Source organism: Hemitrygon akajei, chromosome 12 (genome assembly GCF_048418815.1).
Source record: "Hemitrygon akajei chromosome 12, sHemAka1.3, whole genome shotgun sequence".
Lineage (NCBI taxonomy): Eukaryota > Metazoa > Chordata > Chondrichthyes > Myliobatiformes > Dasyatidae > Hemitrygon > Hemitrygon akajei.
Window position 1 is genome coordinate 91,694,736 of NC_133135.1, and position 14,409 is coordinate 91,709,144.

General features: G+C 45.0%; 1 protein-coding gene across 2 annotated transcripts in view; it reads left to right on the forward strand.

The window, feature by feature from the left end:
- Window positions 1-14,409, forward strand: part of LOC140737291 (LIM homeobox transcription factor 1-alpha-like) — a 634,570-nt gene that overhangs the window by 39,658 nt on the left and 580,503 nt on the right. The window lies entirely within an intron of this gene.

A 14,409-nucleotide genomic window follows, 5' to 3' on the forward strand; every position in this document is an offset into this window, starting at 1 on the left:
CATCAGCCTGCTCCATCTCCCTTCCTGTCTTAGAATGAGCCAGATTGACAATAAACTGGACTGGTCAAAGAACACTGAGGCTGTTTACAAGAAGGGTCAGAGCTGTCTCTACTTCCTGAGGAGACTGAGTTCCTTTAACATCTGCCGGACGATGCTGAGGATGTTCTACGAGTCTATGGTGGCCAGTGCTATCATGTTGGCTGTTGTGTGCTGGGGCAGCAGGCTGAGGGTAGCAGACACCAACAGAATCAACAAACTCATTCGTAAGGCCAGTGATGTTGTCGGGGCGGAATTGGACTCTCTGACAGTGGTATCTGAAAAGAGGATGCTGTTCAAGTTGCATGCCATCTTGGACAATGAGTCCCATCCACTGTATAATGTACTGGTTAGGCACAGGAGTACATTCAGCCAGAGACTCATTCCACCGAGATGCAACACTGAGCGTCATAGGAAGTCATTCCTGCCTGAGGCCATCAAACTTCACAACTCCTCCCTCGGAGTGTCAGACACCCTGAGCCAATAGGCTGGTCCTGGACTTATTTCTACTTGGCATAATTTACCTATTATTATTTAATTATTTATAGTTTTATATTGCTATATTTCTACACTATTCTTGGTTGGTGCAACTGTAACGAAACACGATTTCCCTCGGGATTAATAAAGTATGTCTGTCTGTCTGTCAAGTCAAGTCAAGTCAAGTCACTTTTGTTGTCATTTCAACCATAACTGCTGGTACAGTACATAGTAAAAATGAGACAATGTTTTTTCAGGACCATGGTGTTTCATGACACAGTACAAAAACTAGACTGAACTAAGTAAAAAAAAACACAGAAAAAAAACACACTAGACTACAGACCTACCCAGGACTGCATAAAGTGCACAAAACAGTGCAGGCATTGCAATAAATAATAAACAAGACAATAGGGCAGTAAGGTGTCAGTCCAGGCTCTGGGTATTGAGAAGTCTGATAGCTTGGGGGAAGAAACTGTTACGTAGTCTGATCGTGAGAGCCCGAATGCTTTGGTGCCTTTTCCCAGACAACAGGAGGGAGAAGAATTTGTTTGAGGGGTGTGTGGGGTCCTTCATAATGCTGTTTGCTTTGCGGATGCAGTGTGTAGTGTAAATGTCCGTAATGGCGGGAAGAGAGACCCCAATCATCTTCTCATCTGACCTCACTATCCACTTCACGGTCCTGCGATCTGAGATGGTGCAATTTCCGAACCAGGCAGTGATTAACCTTTCACAAGGTTAATTCCTGGGATGTCAGGACTGTCTTACGCAGAGAGGTTAGAGAGACTGGGCTTGTACACGCTGGAATTAAGGAGATTGAGAGGGGATCTGATTGCAACATATAAGATTATTAAGGGATTGGACAAGATAGAGGCAGGAAATATGTTCCAGATGCTGGGAGAGTCCAGTACCAGAGGGCATGGTTTGAGAAAAAGGGGTAGGTCATTTAGGACAGAGTTAAGGAAAAACTTCTTCTCCCAGAGAGTTGTGGGGGTCTGGAATGCACTGCCTCGGAAGGTGGTGGAGGCCAATTCTCTGGATGCTTTCAAGAAGGAGCTAGATAGGTATCTTATGGATAGGGGAATCAAGGGATATGGGGACAAGGCAGGAACTGGGTATTGATAGTAGATGATTAGCCATGATCTCAAAATGGCGGTGCAGGCTCGAAGGGCCGAATAGTCTACTTCTGCACCTATTATCTATTGTCTATTGATGCAGCTGCTCAGGATACTCTCAATACAACCCCTGTAGAATGTGATGAGATTGATGGGTGGGAGATTGGCTTTCCTCAGCCTTCGCAGAAAGTAGAGATGCTGCTGGGCTTTCTTTGCTACAGGGCTGGTGTTGAGGGGCCAGGTGAGATTCTCTGCCAAGTGAACACCAAGAAATTTGGTGCTCTTAACGATCTCTACTGAGGAACTGTCGATGTTCAGTGGGGAGTGGTTGCTCCGTGCCTTCCTGAAGTCAACAACCATCTGTTTTGTTTTGCTCACATTCAGAGACAGAGACAGGATGGGGAATTAGAATGAAAGGGAGAGGAAGGTCTGTCATGTGACCCATTCTTCACAGGCCCCTTTATGGTGATGTTGATCCAGAAAGCCAGCTCTATGGTGTCAGAGAGTTAAACTGTAATTGTAATCCAGTGCCAACATTGGGGTCCCAGACAAGTTCACTTATTCAATTCTACATTCCCCGAAGTGATGGTAGGACACAGCTCACACGAGGCTATGAGTGAATTTAATCAGCAAACACATTTGTATTAGCAACTGACTTTGGCTATTTTATTTGAGTGATAACTAACGTCATCCCTCTTGTACTAACAGAGCAATAAGAAATGTTACATAGGTCATTAGGTAAGGGCATAAGAAATAGAGGCAATAATCCATTATGCCCCTTGCCCGTGTTACCATTCAGACAGATCAAAGTAGATATTTTACCTCAGCCTTACTTTGCTGCCCATCCTTTGATCCCCTTGATCATAAACTCTCTAATACATTCGGTGACTCTTCCTCCACAGCCCTCTCAGCAGAGGATTTCAAAGATTCACCACCCTCTAGATAAAGAATTTTCTTCTCTCTGTCCAACCCCTTCAATCACACCTGGACCATATGAGCCAGGGAAAACAGCATCTGCATCTATCCTGATGAGCTCTGCAAGTGTTCTCTGGGTTTCAATGAGATCACCTTTCATTCTTTTAAACCCAAGAGAATTCAGGCAAAGTCTACATAATTTCTGCTTAATAATCAATGTGGTGGATCTGTCACCTCTTGCTCTGTCACAAGTACAGTATATTCTTTAAAAGTTAGGGAGACCAGATCTGTGTATAACATTACAGGTGCTGTCCCACCACGGTAAAGTGTGTCTATTCTTCTCTTGCAACATACCATTTGTCTTACTAAGACAATTATTAACTGTTGGTTACTAAGAACTAACAGTGACAAATCCTTTGTCCTTATTACTTCATTTGCTTCAGTGGCATTTACATTTAGTTAACAATCTGGGGCTTAAAACAAATTAGTCATTAGTTGTGACAACCACTAATTACTGTTCCAGATTGTTTGTAAAAATCCTATCTTATTCCCTGTTGCCCTTACCCAGTCTAGTCTTTATGTAACTCCAGCCCCACTAATATACCTAGCTCTCAATTATTCTCCAAGGTGCCCATGAAGCCACTGCATTCTAGTATATTTGGACTGTAGCAGCAGGCAGCTCAACATCAGCTTTGCAAGGCCATTTAGGGATCAGTCATTAATGCTGGCCTACAAGCAATGCCCCAGAAAATGAATAAATTAACTAGTGGTGACCTCCTTGGCTTGTGGTCTCTTTTTGCTGTTGACAGACAGCCTCTGATTCCTAATGAACATTTCTGTCAAGTTCTCCTGTAAGTGAACTCATTAGATCAGTTGCCATTAATTCTCTGTAAAGTTACTGGAAGATGAGGAAGGGATTTTGGTCCAAGAGATAATTATGAGCCTCTCACTTTTCCCATGTCTAATTCCTGAAGGAATTTTTGCTTGTAGGAAGTTTGAGAAATCATTTAGGGTTAACCCCACTCCTAACCATCTTGGTAGCTCTCAAACAGCTCTTGGTGACTTTTTAAACTTTACTGATTCCCTCATGTTTCTCTTGCTGGCCGTTTCTGGTTCACTCTGTCATACACCTCTCACCCCCTTTGGTGAGACCCTCGCCAGTTAGTTAATTTTCTCTATCTGTTCCTTCACTTCACCAATCTTTTTTATTAGTTCATCCCACCATGCCATTCAATTCTCACTGTCATTCTGTCCCATTACTTTCTCCCATTATTCCACATTGTCTCTCCATCCACCACCTTTCCATCCCCCCATCCTTTCATTCCTCCAAAATTCCAGCAGCTTTCCATTAGCCAGTTTGGTTACTGCATCATATCAGTCTATTCCATCAAACCTTCCTGTCACTGCACTTCACCTCCTCACCGTCTCCCTCCATTCTATTAGTTTTTTGCATTGTGTCACACTGTTTAATCAAACTTACACCATCCCTTCATGCCCTCGATTTCTTTCTTCTTTCTTCTGAATTAACAATCCTTCAGGATCTGTCTTTACTCTCAACCATCTCTACAATCCATCCATCTGTTCCCTCACCCTACTCTGAATACATTCCTTTGTGTGACTGGATTAGTCCTGGTGACAGAACATTCATTTTGCACCTAAGCTCAACGCTGTCTCCAGCACAAGTGAAATCTGGGAGACACACAGATGCTGGAATCTGGAGCAAAACCTGACTCAGCTGTTAGACAGCATCAGTGGGGAGTGGGGTGGGTGGGGGCAGTGGTTAATGTTAATGGTTAATGCTTTGGGTCAGTCAAGTCAAGGCCCTTCATCTTCCCTGAAAGAGCAGAGGGAAGATAAAGAATATAAAGAAGTGAGGGGGAGAAGTGGAGCAAGAGCTAGCAAATGATAGGTGGATCCACGTGAGGAGGAGTGATTTTCAGAATGAAGAAGGGAAGAGTGCAAATAACAATTGGGAGGCGATGGGTGAATGTGACAGAAGGATGCAGATGATTGAATCTAATTGAAAAAGAAACTGGAGCATGGAATCAGGGGAGAGAGGTTGGCAGGGCAGATGGGAACAGTGAGAGGACCCAGTGGGAGGATTATGAAATAGGCAGATGGAGCACATAGGAGAACAGGAAAGGAATCAGGTGATAAGGAGTCTGGGGGTTGGGGACAAAGCTGCATTTAAGAGAATCTGGGTAGATCAGAAAGAGAGAGAAAGGGACAGTGGGAGAGCAAGCTACGTGAAGTTGGAGTACTAACCAATTCCCCTCTACCACCACTCTCCTCCGTCTAGCCGAATTAGTTCTTACTCTCAATAATTTCTCCTTTGGCTCCTCCCACTTCCTCCAAACCAAAGGTGTAGCCATGGGCACCCACATGGGTCCCAGTTATGCCTGCTTTTTTGTTGGCTTTGTGGAACAGTCCATGTTCCAAGCTTATATGGATATCCGTCCCCCTCTTTTCCTTTGCTACATCAACAACTGCATTGGTGCTGCCTCCTGCATGCATGCTGAGCTCATTGACTTCATTAACTTTGCCTCCAACTTTCACCCTGCCCTCAAATTTACCTCGTCCATTTCCGACACCTCCCTCCCCTTTCTTGATCTTTCTGTCTCCATCTCTGGAGACGGCTTATCTACTGATATCTACTATAAGCCTACAGACTCTCACAGCTATCTGGACTATTCCTCTTCCCACCCTGTCTCTTGCAAAAATGCTATCCCCTTCTCACAATTCTTCTGCCTCTGCCGCATCTGCTCTCAGGATGAGGCTTTTCATTCCAGGATGAAGGAGATGTCTTCCTTTTTTAAACAAAGGGGCTTCCCTTCTTCCACCATCAACTCTGCTCTCAAAGGCATCTCTCCCATTTCCCGCACATTTGCCCTCACCCCATCTACCCACTAGCCCACTCGGGATAGGGTTCCCCTTATCCTCACCTACCACCCCCACCAGCCTCCGGGTCCAACGTATAATTCTCCGTAACTTCCGCCACCTCCAACGGGATCCCACTACCAAACACATTTTTCCCTCCCCCCTCCTTCTGATTTCTGCAGGGATCGCTCCCTACGCCATCCCTTCCCACCAATCTCCCTCCTGGCACTTATCCTTGTAAGTGGAACAAGTGCAACACCTGCCCATACGCTTTCTCCCTCACCACCATTCAGGGCCCCAGACAGGTGAGGCGACACTTCACCTGTGAGTTGGCTGGTGTGGTATACTGCGTCCGGTGCTCCCGGAGTGGCCTTTTATATATTGGTGAGACCCGACGCAAACTGGGAGACCGTTTCGCTGAACACCTACGCTCTGTCTGCCAGAGAAAGCAGGATCTACCAGTGGCCACACATTTTAATTCCACATCCCATTCCCATTCTGATATGTCTATCCATGGACTCCTCTACTGTCAAGATGAAGCCACACTCAGGTTGGAGGAAAAATACCTTATATACCAGCTGGGTAGCCTCCAACCTGATGGCATGAACATTGACTTATCTAACTTCCATTAATGCCCCTCCTTACCCCATCCCTGATATATTTAGTTCCCCCCCTTTTTTTTCTCTTTCTGCTCATCATTCTGCCTGTTCTCCATCTCCCTCTGATGCTCCCCGCCCCCTTTCTTTATCCCTAGGCCTCCTGCCCCATGATCCTTTCCCTTCTCCAGCTCTGTATCCCTTTTCCCAATCACCTCTCAGTGAAGCTCTCAGCTTCACTCTACCCCCTCCGGTCTTCTCCTATCATTTTGCATTTCCCCTCCCCCTCCTACTTTCAAATATCTTACTATCTTTCCTTTCAGTTAGTCCTGACGAAGGGTCTCGGCCCGAAACTTCGACAGTGCTTCTCCCTATAGATGCTGCCTGGCCTGTTGTGTTCCATCAGCATTTTGTGTGTGTTGCTTGAATTTCCAGCATCTGCAGATTTCCTCGTGTTTACTCAATATTCATGCCATTCTTCAAGTTAAAATTGAATTGTCATTCAACCATACATGAATGCCCATGAACAGACAAATGAAACAGCGTTATTCTGGGGCCAAGGTCCAAAACACGGTATCAAAACTCCCACACAGCACAAGACATATTTAGCACATACAAGATAGCAAGCACATATAGGATAGCAGTAAAATACAGTCACACAAAAATATATATAGTCCAAGACCCTAAGTCCATGAATGTTGCAGCAGTCTGCTTTTGAACCCAATGCAGCTTGTCTTCTGCCGAGTGAATACTGGAGAGCAGCACTGACTCCTGCATGGATGCTGCGCCGCACTGTCTCTGGCACTCTGGCGCCCCCACCTGGGAGGCTGTAAATAGACGACACCACGGCTTGAGGCTTAGTCTTTGCTACGACAAAGTCCACATAGCTCCCTGCCATCATTCACCAATAAACCAATGATTTCCATACAACCAATGTCCAACAGACATTGTGAACACCAGGGTAGTGATTAAGATGATCACTTGTTGTTAGACTGCACACAGCCTCTGGACTTGACCTGGTGTAGGGATGATTTAAGCGCCAGCCCAGATAGATTGGAAAGACGGGCTGCTGGGACCGGAGCTGTGGGTCGCACCGATTTTGCTCACTCTCCGCGATGTTCCCTCCTCTCTCCATGGCAGTGAGGCTGTGAGTCTGCTCCTGCTGCTATGCGTTTTGTGTCCGTGAGCTTAGAAGAGTCTTGCCCCGCTATACAATAAACTTGAGACTGAAGTTTTGAGCCTAATCCAGCTGCTCCAGGGATTCGGGGCTAGAGACTGAATATGCTTTGGAATGCTGTAGCTTGCTTTTATTGTTTGTATTTTCTTTCTCTTATGCTGTGCATTGGGTGTTGGTCTTTTTTTAACTGGGTTCTTTCGGGTTTTGTGTTTTGTGGCTGCCTATAAACAGACAAGTTTCAAAATTGTATCATTTACATAACTTAGAAAGTAAATGTTCTTTGAATCTTCACTGACTTTGATGCCTCTGTGATGCAGGTAGTATCACCATCCACACCAAGTCCAGCTCCTTCAGTTTCTCCGCCAGTGAGGAAATTGCTGTGGGGTAGTCCTGCAGTTCTTTAAGTTCTTAATGTCCATCAGGGTCTTGTGATTGTAAAAGTTATGTTTAAAGAAAGACAATAGCATCTTTGGTTAACCCCGTAGAAGCCATTGTGCCCCAGTGCTCAGCTATCTTACCGGAAGGATTGTAGATTACACAGATGGAATTTGAGGTGCTGTTCTTCTATGAAAGGAGATCTTGCAGCTCTTCAACCAATTTGCAGTTTTATAGAATTTTGTTGCCATGCTGAACAGCCTAGTATTTGTGGGTTAGCCTCCTTTGAGTGGAAAGCTTGTTAACCTGTTCCCTTGTCAGAGTGGAAGTACTGTCTATGAAGCTCATAGGATAAAGCACTGAAACTCAGTGTTCACGGATATAAATGGTGCACTCGGGGGAAACCCATGTGGTCAAAGGGCCAATGAGCAACCTGCACCAGAGGTCACACATCGCTGGAACTGATAGGCAGCAGATTGACTAGCTGCACCCCTGTGCCACCAGTTAAATTGTTTGAAGTCATATAGCTCGGCTGGTGGTGCAGTGACATCAGCACCAGACTCTGGAACGGAGTTTCCCGGGTTCGAATCCAGTCAGGCCACTCCTGATTATACTTCCCATCTGTGCCGGGTTGAGTGTTGAGATCGCGACTCAACCTCTTAAAATAAAGAAAAATAATACTGCAAAATGTCTGTGTGAGGAGTGGCGCGCCACACAGTCTTTCGTTCCGCACTTTGTAAGGCATGAAAATGCCCGCGCTGGCCTCTCAGGCCTGAGTCGACATCATCATCATCATCATCAGGTCTGAGGGATGAATTTTGGGCAGAATACAATGGAGAACTCTCCATCAAAGAGGCACTGAGAGGTTTTCAAATACCGTCCAGCGGACAGATTTAATCCAATTCATTCTTCAGTCAGTCATATTTTTCAATTGTTCAGAAAAAGGGACAAGGATTTAAAAGTCCTTAGAGATAGAAATTCCTCATAGAAGGTTTCAAAGTGAGCGTTATTTACATGAGAAGTGAAGGAACTTATTGGGAAGAGCAGTGCGGATAATCAGGGGCTTCTGAATTGATAACGTTCGCAGCAGACGAGCCTCCCACTGCACTGCTCTTTACCTTCCATGCTGCAGAATAATGCAAACTAAATCTTTTAAGTTTTTTTTATAGAAAGCAGTCATAGCTGACAGTCAGGGGGAAGATGTTGGTCTGTAATTAACTCTTTCTCTTTGGAAGTGGAGTAAACAGATTAACATTTTGAGCCGATTAATTGAGCCTCAGCACTAAGTCCATCACTTTCTTTCATTGTAGCAAAATGCCGGAAACTTGGCCATTTGATCCCATTAAGCGTTTCCAAGGAGGGAAAGGAAAGCCAATTGCTCATGGAAAGAACGGGACAATGCTTCTTTAGTAGGATTATTTTGTGGTTTAGCAGTGGTGGAATGTTTGCAGATCTCTGCATATTCTTGGTGGCTGGTACTGATCATTGCTTGCACAAGACCTGAGATCAGTCAGGATCATATTGAAAGGAGCAGCAGGCTTGTTGGGCCCAGAGGCTTACTCCTGTTCACATTTTCATGTGTTCAACTGCACATGCTACCTTTTCTTAATGGATAGGTATATGCAGATCTCTACATCCATCAATACACAGGTTAGGTAGAAACCAGTTTGATGTGAATGAACAAAGATGAGGAGCAGTCATCAGATACTTCAGACAACACCGCCTTTGTAGCAGTGAAGCTCTTCCAGTTATTAGGTTCTCAGGCCTGAAAGTTGGTTCACCATCCTCATCTGAGATTTGTAGGTGAAATAGCTTCAGTGCTTTTGAGTGTGAGTGGACATTTACTAAGTTTCTATCCAGTTACTTTTACCAAAAACAAAGAGCACTGGGAATGGTTGAGATCAATTAGAGCTGAGATGTTACACAAGAAGCACTGAATGAACTCAGTGGGTCAGGCAGCATCAATGGAGAGAAATGGGCAGTTGACATTTCAGGCTGAGACCCTTCATTTGGATATCCTCAGTCCAGAAGAAGTGTCTTGACCTGAAACATTGACTGTTTATTTCCCTACAAAGATGCTGTCTTCCTACTGTATTCCTCCAGTGCTTTGAGTGTTGCTTTAGATTCCAGCACGCGGTCTCTTTTGTCTTCATTGAGCTGAGATTTGATGCACTTCATGCTCAAGTATTTGTCATCAATTATTGACTTCTCTTTGAAATTGGACATTGAAGAAGAACTACAGCTGGAAGCAGAGACCAGGAATGTTTGGAAGAAAATTGGAGAGTGACTTTAAGGGCACTGACTCCTCCATTCATTTTAAAAAGAATTTGCAAGAGGTCTGAGTGTACCTAGTTTGCTGGACATCAGAAGGCATCACTTACCACCTGACCAGGTGTGAACACAAATTGTTCCTCCTTTATCCAGCTGCAACCCCTTATTCTGTTGTGTGGGCAGTACTCTTGTTTCTAAATCAGAACCTGGGCAGTCACTAACCAGCCTTTGCTGTGCTTAAGTTGAAACGATTCATGGAGGTTGCAAAAGATGCTGTAGTTCTAGTTAAAGAAGGTGTGGTGTTGCTTCTAGTGTCCCAGTCAATTATTATCACCTATTCAAAACAATGTGACTTGTGAGCTATTATAAGCGAAGAACTTGGCTGTCACATCTTCTCTGTAACTTCAGCTACAAGACCTGTATTTGTTTTGTGTTTTAAAATGGCCTTGAGCCATCACAAGGTTGCAGAAAGTACCAGAAAATATAAGTTAGTTCCTTTTTTCTTTTGCCATTCTCTCTTTGGGCTTGGGCCAAATCTTTCCCCAAGTAAAATCTGATACAGAAACAGAAACCATCTTGAAATCAGATAAGTTGGAAACCTGAGTAAGCTCACAAAATTAATGATTTGGCAGCTCACCCAACATGTTGGAATAGGTCTGGTCAGTCCTGGTCTTTAAAAGTTCATCCTCTAACTGCCTAGAAAGGAACTTTTTCTATATAAAGACTGAAGAGCTTCTAATAAAATACATCATTGCATCTTACGTTAAATCAACCCAAGCCTCACTACACCAGTTGAAAGCACTATATGCTTCTTCAAAGTAATAATGTGATCAACATTCAAACTTTTGGCCTTATAAAGCTTTACAATCTCACATAGTATTTTATCAAGGATTGGGCTAGACTCACAGTTGGGTAGAAGATGTGTTCGCTTTTGAAAAGCCTTCTGAAAGTGGGGTGAGGGGTGAGATAGGTGGAACCCTGACTCACTGAGCACTGGTTCTCTGGATGAATGGAAAGGTCTTGGCTGAAGACCACAAAGTAAACTCAGCATCTGCAAAGCTTTCATTGTCTTAGAGTTTGATTCCCTCTTTCATTGTCTTTGAGATCATATCCCAGAAAGTGGTGGGGAAGCTCTCCTTGCTGGGCCTCAACACCTCCCTCTTCAACTGGATCCTTGACTTGTTATCAGAAAGGCCACAGTCAGTCCGTGTGAGCAGCAATATTCATTGTCCGATTATGCTGAAGACTGGTACTCCCCAGGGCTGTGTACTCAGCCCACTGTTGATGCATGACACATGATTGTATGGCAGGATTCAGCTCAGATCATGTCATTGTGTTTGTGGATGACACGACAGTGGAGTCGGAGTACCGAGAGGAAGTGGAACAGCTGGTGCACTGGTGTGAGAAGCAAGACCAGAGAAATCATTGTGGACTCCAGGAAGGTGCAGATGCAACATTCCCCTCTGAAAATACATGTCTCCTCCACAGAGAGAGTTATGTGCATCAAGTTCCTGAGAGTTCTCATCACAGATGCCCTTATCTGGTCCCTTAGTATCAGCTCCCTGAACAAGAAGGCACAGCAGCATCTCCACTTTCTAAGGAGATTGAGGAAAGTGAGGCTTCCCGCCCCCATCTTAACTGAATTTTATAGGAGAACCATTGAGAGCATCCTGACAAGTTGCATCTCCATCTGGTATGGGTACTGTAGAGCATCATACTGAAAGTCCCTGCAAAGGACTGTGAGAGTGGCTGAGAAGGTCATAGGAGTCTCCCTACCATCCATCGCCGATATTTATCAGGAGCGCTGTATATGCAGGCCTATTGCTATTATTAAGGATCCCACCCATCCATTCAGCATCTCTTTGCCTTTCTACCATCAGACAGGAGACTCCGATGCATAGAAACAAGAATGGTTGGGGTGGGAAAAAGTTTCTTCCCTCAGGCCATTAGGCTTCTGAACTCCTAGCCACATTGTATTCAAAATGTCACTGGTTAATCTGTTCTGTACCTTACAATATTTAATTTAATTTGGATCCAAGATGGCGGCGTGACGCAGCTTGCAGCGGCCACTCTGGAACTGATTATCTGTTATTTGTGAAGTGGGGTGCTGTGCGCAATCATAATCGATTGAAAATGGACATGGAAGCACGGAGAAACATCGGGAAATTCCAGGAAGACCTTCTTCGTTGCTGTTGCTGTGAGGTCAGGGACTCCGCTGGGAAGAACAGGCCCCCAGTTCTCGGGGTTGTGTTGCCGATGGCCGTTGGCGCGGCCGTCTTAATACGCTCGGCAGAGGATGGTGCTCGGAGAAGCTGTGCCGGAGGGGATGGTTGTCGGCTCGGAGGTTCGACGGACTCAGGTTGCTTTCGGTGTGTGCTGCATCTGCGAGGCTGGTTTCGACGGAGCTTCCATTTTGTGCTGCGAGGCTGAGTCGGGCAGCGCCTTGGAAGTCCATAGCAGGGGTATTCCCTTCTGCCGCCAGCGTGGGATGGCGAGTCTGTCGGGATCCTGGGGACTTGTGGAAACTGTGGTGATTTCTTTTGAACTTACAGTCCTTTAACATCTTGGACTATTTTTACTGTGCCCATAGTCTGTTTTTTTAAAAAATCAATTATGCTATTGTTTGCACTGTTGTAACTATATGTTGTAATTATGTGGTTTTGTGCAGGTCTTGTAGCTTTAGTTTTTGGTCGTTTTTGTCTGGTGGATTTGGAGCTCCTTCCCGGGGAACGCGCTAGATGGTAGCGCGATATTAATATGCAGCAGCCTCTCTGGACTCTGGATTGGGGATTGGCAAACGTTACGTGGATTTTCTGGTGTAGTCTGTTTTGTCATATGCTTTTGTGATATCATTCGGGGGGAGCGTTGTCTCATTTTTTAACTGCATTGCATTTGTGGTTTCTAAATGACAATAAACTGAATTTGAATCTGAATCTTATGCACTTTAGTTTGGTTATGTGTAATTCATCTGTAGATTTCATCCTTACTTTCATAAGTTATTATGTGGCACTGGCACTGAGTCTGGTTCTGCAGTGCAGAAGGGAGGGGGAAGAAGAGGAGAGCGGTAGTGATAGGGGACTCGATAGTTAGAGGACAGGAGATTCTGTGAGACAGTGACTCCCAGATGGTTTGTTGCCTCCCGGGTGCCAGGGTCAGGGATGTCTCTGATTGCATGCACAGCATACTTAAATGGGAGGGTGAGCAGCCAGATGTCATGGTACACATCGGTACCAATGACGTAAGAAGAAAGAGTGAGGAGGTCCTGAAGAGTGTATAGAGAGCTTGGTAGGAAGTGAAAAAGCAGGACCTCGAGAGTGGTAATCTCAGGTTTGCTACCTGTGTCACGTGCCAGTGAGGGTAAGAATAGAATGCTCTGGAGGATGAACACGTGGCTGAGGAACTGGTGTAGGGGACAGTGTTTCAGATTTCAGGATCATTGGGACCTCTTCTGGGGCAGGTGGAACCTGTACAAGAGAGATGGGTTACACCTAAACTACAGGGGGACCAATAAGCTTGCAGGGAGGTTTGTTAGTGCTATTGGGGGGGGGGGTTTAAACTAGATTTGCAGGGGGATGGGAACCAGAGTGCTTGAGTATATAGTGGTGCGGGGGTGAAAATAAATGATGTTAAAGTTTCACGCAAAGTCAAAAATAGAAGGGTTGTGAGTGGTGGTAATAATCTTCTGAGGTGTGTCTATTTCAATGCGAGGAGGATTGTGAGGAAGGCTGATGAGCTGAGGGCGTGGATTGACACGTGGAATTATGACATTGTAGCCATTAGTGAAACTTGGCTACAGGAGGGGCAGGACTGGCAGCTCAATGTTCCAGGGTTCCGATGTTCCAGACGTGATAGAGGCAGAGGGATGAAGGGTGGGGGGGGGGGGGGGGGGCGGGTAGCGCTGCTAGTCAGGGAAAATGTTACAGCAGTGCTCAGGTGGGACAGATTAGAGGGCTTGTCTACTGAGGCTGTATGGGTGGAGCTGAGAAACAGGAAAGGTATGACCACATTATTGGAGTTGTATTATAGACCACCCAACAGTCAGTGAGAATTGGATGAGCAAATCTGCAGGGAGATAGTAGACAACTGCAGGAAACATAAAGTTGTGATAGTAGGGGATTTTAATTTTCCATATATTGATTGGGACTCCCATACTGTTAAAGGTCTAGACGGGTTAGAGTTTGTAAAATGTGTCCAGGAAAGTTTTCTAAATCAATATATAGAGGTACTGACAAGAGAGGATGCAATATTAGATCTCTTATTAGGAAACGAGTTAGGACAGGTGACGGAAGTGCGTGTAGGAGAACACTTTGGTTCCAGTGATCATAACACCATTAGTTTCAACTTGATCATGGATAAAGATAGATCTGGTCCTCGGGTTGAGGTTCTAAATTGGAAAAAGGCCAAATTTGAAGAAATGAGAAGGGATCTAAAAAGCATGGATTGGGACAGGTTGTTCTCGTGCAAGGATGTGATTGGTAAGTGGGAGGCCTTCAAAAAAGAAATTTTGAGAGTGCAGAGTTTGTATGCTCCTGTCAGGATTAAAGGCAAAGTGAATAAGAATAAGGAACCTAGG